The 7,502-nt window shown below is 45.5% G+C and overlaps 1 protein-coding gene across 2 annotated transcripts in view; it reads left to right on the top strand.

Annotated features, from left to right (window-relative positions):
* Positions 1 to 289: 289 nt before the first annotated feature.
* Positions 290 to 7,502, top strand: part of clcn3 (chloride channel 3) — a 119,598-nt gene continuing 112,385 nt past the window's right edge. For both annotated transcript variants that reach the window (XM_020533711.2, XM_020533708.2), the window contains exon 1: positions 290 to 400. The gene's annotated coding sequence lies outside the window, so the exon portion shown is untranslated. The remainder of the gene's footprint in view (positions 401 to 7,502) is intronic.

The raw sequence follows: 7,502 nt of genomic DNA, 5'->3' as shown, positions 1-7,502 counted from the left end.
CTGACTTAACTATACATTCAACTTCACGAATTTGCCCCTATATACTAGTGTATCTGTAATATATTACAAACTTTTGTCTCTCTTTACTCATCCATCCAATTCTGTCTCTTTCCTCAGTTCACTGTTGTCCAAAACCCTGACAATGACTAAGCAATGCGCCTGCGCTCACTTCTGCAGCTCCTCCGGCGACGGCGCCTGAACATGCGCATCTCGCTCCTTCTCCCCCCCTGGTCAAGCCACACCTTTTGAGGGAGAACGGGCGCGCGCACGCCTCAGCTAATCACGTGTACGTGATCACCCGATTCCGCGCGTGCTTGGGGGCGAGCCCAGCCTCGCGATGTCAGAGCGTCAATTCAGTCAGTGTGCCATGACAACAGGAGCCGGGAGGATAATATGCCGAGTAGGTACAGTAATGGGAACAGTACGCCTCTGCGAACCGTGTGCACGCCTTCCCATCCTCACTGTGTTTATATATATATTATTTATTATTCGACTCCGCGCTATTTTTCTCCGTGGTTCAGCCCCAAACCCTGTGTTTTCGTGTGGGCCTGGTTGGCCTCATAGTGATGGTGGGGGATGGGCAGCTGGCTGCAGAATGGGCATGTTTCACATGCAGCAGGATAGTTTAGCATCTCTGCACCTAACAGTACACCTGCAAGCTAGATTATAGATTCATATCATCATACCGGTCAGAAAGAAGCCCTTGCGCTCATCGGCAAAAAGGGGGAAAAAACCCACTACTTCTCTAAATCTACTCCAGTCCCAATTTCTAGCACTTGACCCATGACTGAATGTTATGTAGATATTTCAAGTCCTCCTCCACGTCCCAAGAGGAGAGTGGTTATCAGCATTATTCCCTCCAGTATCTACACCACTGGGTCCAGTCACACCTCGGCATGATTTTTCTCCTGCATGAGTGTATGAACTGTAAATACATTTGCAGTCAGCTCAAGGAGCTAACGGTACTTGCTAAATGCATTAACTGATGTAGGAAATCGGTGCTGCACACAGCTTGACATTTCAATGTTGTGTTGTGAATTTCAGAATTTTAGAGAACGAAACGATTTTCTTCTCCTCTACGATATTTTGAACAGCCTCAGGCCGTTAATAATTCAAAAGCTTCCTTTCATCTGGGAAATGGTTAGAATCAGCGGAATTTTATTCGTCATTAAAACTGCCTATATGCGTTGTGTATGAAGTTCTGCGTTCTTCTTCTGCTATGCAGGCTATGTGAGATGAGAAAACTTAAAAATGTTGTTTAATTGGATCACTTGTGCATTCATCCATACACGGGTCTATTTAATATCAATTTTTCGACGGCAAGAGAGTTCAGGGAAGCGATGTTGTCATTGAAAATATACTGTATCAGACTTCCTTTAAATTTCTTCAAGGTTTTTTCCCGTCGGAGAGAAGTTCTGAGGAAGGGTCACCGGACCCGAAACGTTAACTCTGTTTTCTCCTCCACAGATGCTGCCAGACCTGCTGAGCTTTTCCAGCAACTTTGTTTTTGTTCCTTTAAACTTCATAAGCTACATACGAGGTGACTTATAATGTTCGCTTTATTGTCAACCTGAACGAATTCAGATTGTTTCTAATACAACTTGCTGTTGTGTCTATTCTGTTTAAATGATGTGGAGGTGCTGGTGTTGTACTGGGGTGGATGAGGTCAGAAATCACACCACACCAGGTTATAGTCCAACAGGCTTATTTGAAAGTACAAACTTTCAGAGCCTCAGCCCTCCTTCAGGTGTTAGTGAGAGAGATAGTATCAGACACAGAATTTATAAGTAAAAGATCAAAGGTTCGCACCATTGATGGGGATGTACTGAACAAACCTAAGATGCTGTTAAATCTTTAATCGGGCAAATCAACAAGGAGAAAGTTAAGGCATAAAAGCAAAGTTGCTGGAAAAGCTCAGCAGGTCTGGCAGCATCTGTGAAGGAAAAAAGGTTAAGGCATGTTTTGTATTGAAAGCATTTCAAAGAATTATGGGTGTTAATATCATCCCATTAACCTCGGCCCAGTCTAAGATAATAAGAGCAGGTTCTTTGTTTTGTGATAGAATTTATTCCCTCTCTAGTTGAACATGCTCTTTGATTTGATTTATTATTGTCACATGTACCGATATACAGTGCTAACCAGACAAATCGTACCTTACACAAGTATATCAGGATAATACAACAGAACGCAGAATGTAATGCTTCAGCTGTAGAGAAGATGCAGAGAAAGATCAACTCTAATATGAGAGGTCCATTCATAAGTCTGATAATAGTGGGGAAGAAGCTGTTCTTTAACCTATTGGTATGTATTTTCAAACTTTTGTATCTTCTGCCCGATGAAAGAGGGATGGCAGGATTTTTGATTATGCTGGCTGTTTTCCTGGAGCAGCGGGAAGTGTAAACAGAGTCAATGCAAGGAAGGCTGATTTTCATGATGGATTGGGCAGCGTTCACAACTCCGTGTAATTTCTTGCAGTCTTGGGTGGAGCTGTTGACATACCAAGCAGTGATGCATCCAAATAGGATGCTTTCAATGGTGCATCTATAAAAATTGGTCAGAGTCATGTGACATTGAAAGTGACAGGCTCTGTGCTTGATTGTTTTAACTGTAGGAATTCGTAACTTAGTGTTTTTGGAGAATTTGCTGGGTAAAGAGTGGATAAATATTTGCTGATCTAATACAGGCTGTTTTACTTTTGCAGGTACAGTTTGTTGATCAGTGTTGTAAGTGGGTTGGTGGGGTGGCAATGGTTCACTTGGACATGATTAACATGAACAATTTTAAGAACAAGATTGCAGTGTCTTTTTCATGGGAAGGGTTAATAATACCATTTTAAGATGCAGCTAATTGATTGCTTGAATACTAGCTTGATAGGCTAATGTATGGAACGTGTATGTTCTTAAATATAAAGGGCAAAATTCAAGTCGGCAAACAAGGGGCTAATTTGTGCAAGTTTTGAGTATGTAACTATAGCTGGATCTGTTGCCTTCCCTGTAATTTTTATAAGTACCATGTCTCCTGTCAGTTTTGACATCCTTTCTCTGAAAATATAGACTTTCTCTGGGACAGGTCACTACGTCAAGTGACAAACTTCTCTATATTACTGAATTGTCTTATTAAGTCATGAGATTTGGGCATTGCATGTGTTGTCCTTGAGCAATGGTGAACTGCTTTTAGGATCTGCTGTTGGCTTTCTGGTGTTGGTACATCCATAGTGCTGTTAGGGAGGTAGGTTTAGGGTTCTGAGCCAGTGACACTGATTGAAATGCACTATAGTTCCAGGTCTGGATGATGATATTCCCTTTTATCTGCTGGCTTTGCCCTTTGAGGTGGTCATGGTCGCATGCCTGGAAGGTGTTGTTGAAACAGCCTGAAAGAGTTGTTGCATTTGCAACTTGTTGGTGATAAATGCTGTTGCCACTGTGCATTGGTTAAAAATAAATTAATTTTGAAGGTGTTAGATGGGCACCAGTTAAGCTAGCTGCTTTGCTCTGATTGTTTCAAACTTGTGTGTTGTTGGATTTGCTTTGATCCAGCTAACTGGAGAGTATTCCATCACACTCCTGACTTGAACGTGTTGGTGAACAGGCTTTGAGGGGTCAGGAGGTGAGTTACTCATTGCAGAATTCCTAACTTGTGACTTTTCTGGTAGCCACAATAGTTAAATGACGAGTTGAGTTTATTTTCTGCCCAAGTGTAATACTCCTGGGTTTGATAGTGGTTATTCAATGTTGGTTGGATTCTCTTTTCCAAATAGTCATTGTCTGGCACTTCTGTACCACAGATGTCACTTGCCACTTAACAGCCCAAGCCTGATAGTTGCCCAGATGGCCTGCTTTGGCATCTGAGGAGTTACAAATGCTGCTGAACATTGCTCATTGATGACTGTACATCCTCACTTCTGACTTTATGGTGATTGGAAAGTTATTGATAAGGGAGCTGAAGATGGTTGTGCCTGGGACACTACACTGAAGAACTCCTGCAATCATGCCCTGTGGCTGAGATGATTGACCTTGATCAACAAGAACTGTCTTCCATTGCACTGGGTATGACTCCCAACATCAGAGTTTTCCAGCTGATCCCATTGAATTCAATTTTGCGAAGGCTCCTTGATGATGCACTTGGTCAAATGCTGCCTTGATGTCTAAGGCAGCCATCCTAACTTACTCTCTAGAGTTCAGCTTAATCTGACCATGTTTTGACCAATGCTATAATGAGATCAGGAGCAAGTGGCCTTGGTGAAATCCAAACTGAACAGGTTATTGTTAAGTCAATAAATGTGGAGCTGGAAAAGCACAGCCAATCAGACAGCATCCGAGGAGCAGGAAACTCAAACGTTTTGGGCCGAAACCCTCCGTCAGGACTGCGGAGGGGAAGGGGAGACCAGAAATAAATAGAGGGAGGGGTGTGGAGCTAGGGGGAGGGTAGGTTAGATGGAGATAGGTGGATGGAGGTAGGGGATTATTGCGGTTGGTCAGTAGGAAGGGTGGAGCAGATAGATGAGTCAGAAGATGGACAGGTTGAGGAAGGAGAGATTTTTGAAGCTGGTAAAGTCAACATTCAGGCCATTGGGCTGTAAGCGAAATATGAGGTGTTGTTCCCCAGTTTACATTTGGTCTCACTCTGACAGTGCAAGAGGCCAAGGATGGACATGTCACCGGGGGAGTTGAAAGTCGATGCCATCTGGAAAATCAGGTTTGTTGGTGTGTGCAGAGCACAGATGTTCTGCCATCCGGTCTCTGAGTCTGCGTTTGGTCTCCCCAATATAGCGGAGATCACATTGGGAGCAATGGATACAGTAGATGAGGTTAGATGATTTGGAGGATAATCTCTGCTGGCTTTGGAAGGATTGTTTGGGGCCTTAGACAGCGGTGAGAAGGAAGTTGTAAGGGCAGGTGTAGCACCTCCTGTGGCTGTGGGTGTTGGAGGGGTTAGTGGGGAATGGGGAACTGACGAAGGAGTTGCAGAGTGAACGGTCCCTGTGGAAAGCGGACAGGTGTGGGCAAGGAAATATCTTTTTGGTGATGAGACCTGATTGTAGGTGGTGGAAATGACGGAGGATGATGCGTTGTTTTCAGAGTTTGGGCTGGTATGTGAGGACCAGGGGGGACTCTGTCGTTATTGTTGAGGGGAGTGAGTTTGAGTGCAGTAATGTGGGAAATGTGGAAGATGCGGTTGAGGGCATGCTTAATAACAGAGGAGGGGAAACTACGGTCTCTAAAGTAGGAGGATATCTGGGAAGTCCTAGAATAGAATGCCTCATCCTGGGAGCAGATGTGGCAGAGATGGAAGAATTGAGAGTATGGGATAGAATTTTTGCAGGAGAGTGGATGAGAGGTGGTGTAGTTGAGGTAATTGTAGGAGTCAGTGGGTTTGAAATGGATGTCAGTGGTGAGTCGGTTACCGGAGATGGAGATGGAGAGGTCCAGGAAGGGGAGGGAGGTGTCAGAAATGGTCCAGGTGAATTTGAGGTCATGGTGGTAGGTGTTGGCGAAGTTGATGAACTGTTCAAGCTCCTTGCAGGAGCACAAGGCAGCACCGATACAGTTATCAATATAGTGGAGAAAGAAGTGGGAGGAGGTTGTTGAAGACGGATTGATCTACGATTCTTACAAAGAGACAGGCATAGCTCGGGCCCATGTAGGTGCCCATAGCAACCCCTTTGGTTTGTAGGAAGTAAGAGGAATCAAAGGAAAGTTTGTTGAGGGTGAGAATCAGTTCACCAAGTGAATGAGAGTGTCAGTGGAGGGGGACTGGGTGGGCCTACTGGACCGGAAGAAGCGGAGGGCTTTTAGGCTGTCCTCGTGGGAGATGCAGGTGGATAGGGATTAAAAGTCCATGGTGAAGATGAGGTGCTGGGGGGCTGGGTAGTTGAATGTTTTGGAAAAGGTGCAGGGCGTGGGTTGTGTCCCGAGCATAAGTGGGCAATTCCTGGACCAAAGGGGAAAGAATGGAGTTGAAGTAGGAGGAGATGAGCTCGGTGGGGCAGGAGCAGGCAGAGGCAATGCGTCGACCGAGGCAATCGGGTTTATGGATCTTGGGGAGAAGATAGAAACAGCTGGTGCGGGGTTGGGGAACTATTAGATTGGACGCAGTGGACAGGAGATCTCCCTAAGTGATGAGTTTGTTGATGGCCTGGATAATGATGGCTTGGTGATCAGAGGTGGGATCGTGATCAAGGGGACGGGTGGAGGAGGTGTCAGAGTTGGCGCCTAGCCTCAACAATGTAGAAGTCACTTCTCCATACTACCACTGTGCCCCCCCACCCCCGTCAGTGGGTTTAATGGCGAGGTTGGGGTTGGAGCAAAGGGAGTGGAGGGCTGTGTGTTCTGATGAGGAGAGGTTGGAGTAAGTGAGAGGTGGAGAGAATTCGGGCGATTGATGTCGTGTTGGGAGTTTGAGATGAAGAGGTCTAGGGAGGGTAGGAGGCCAGAAGGAGATGTCCAGGAAGATAGGGTTTGCTGGAGGCGGGAGAATGGGTTGTCAGAGGGTGAGTTGGATTCACATTCAAAGAAATAGGAGCGGAGGCGACAGAAAAAGAGCTCGACTTCAAAGCATGTGTGGAATTTGTTCACCTGCACTTCCTCTAACCTCATCTACTGTATCAGTTGCTCCTGATGTGAGCTTCTCTATATTGGGGAGACCAAACGCAGACTCGGAGACCAGTTTGCAGAGGGGCATCTGCACTTTGCACGCACCAACAAACCTGACCTTCCAGTTGCCATCCACTTTTAACTCCCCCTCCAAGTCCCTTTGTGACACGTCCATCCTTGGCCTTCTCCATTGTTAGAGTGAGGCCAAACGTAAACTCAGGAACAACACCTCATATTTCGCCTTGGGAGCTTACGGCCCAATGGCCTGAATATTGACTTCACCAGCTTCAAAATCTCTGCTTTCCCATCCTGTCCATCTTCCTACTCACCTATATGCTCCACCCTTTCCAGTGACCAACCACAATAACCTGCATCCACCTATCTCCATCTTACCTACCCTACCCCGAGCCCTGGTACCCCCTCCCTGCCCCCCAAAAAAAAATTCTTTCTGGTCTCCCTTCCCCCTCGCCAGTCCTGATGAAGAGTTTTGGCCTGAAATGTTGACTTTCTTGCTCCTCGGATGCTGTCTGATTGGCTGTGGTGTTCCATCTCCATATTTGTTGACTCTAGCTTCCAGAATCTGCAGTCCTTACTTTCTCCAAGTTATTTTTAAGTGCTGCTTCGATCGTTTTGCTAATAATTGAGAATAGCTTGATAATCAGTATTGTCCAAGTTTGATTTCTGTTGCTTTTAGTGTTTAGGACCGTTTGAGCAAATTCCCACATTGAGGCAAAGCAGAGGGAATATTATAGTTTCTATATGATGATACATAGTATAAGGAAACACCAGAACAGGAGTAGAGATAGTAGGAACTGCAGATGCTGGAGAATCTGAGATAACCAGGTGTAGAGCTGGATGAACACAGCAGGCCAAGCAGCATCAGAGGAGCAGGAAGGCTGACGTTTCGGG

The sequence above is a fragment of the Rhincodon typus genome, chromosome 3, assembly GCF_021869965.1.
Source record: "Rhincodon typus isolate 14 chromosome 3, sRhiTyp1.1, whole genome shotgun sequence".
Taxonomy (NCBI): domain Eukaryota; kingdom Metazoa; phylum Chordata; class Chondrichthyes; order Orectolobiformes; family Rhincodontidae; genus Rhincodon; species Rhincodon typus.
The sequence above is the reverse complement of the archived record's forward strand: the minus strand, read 5'-3'. Positions and strand labels throughout refer to the sequence as shown.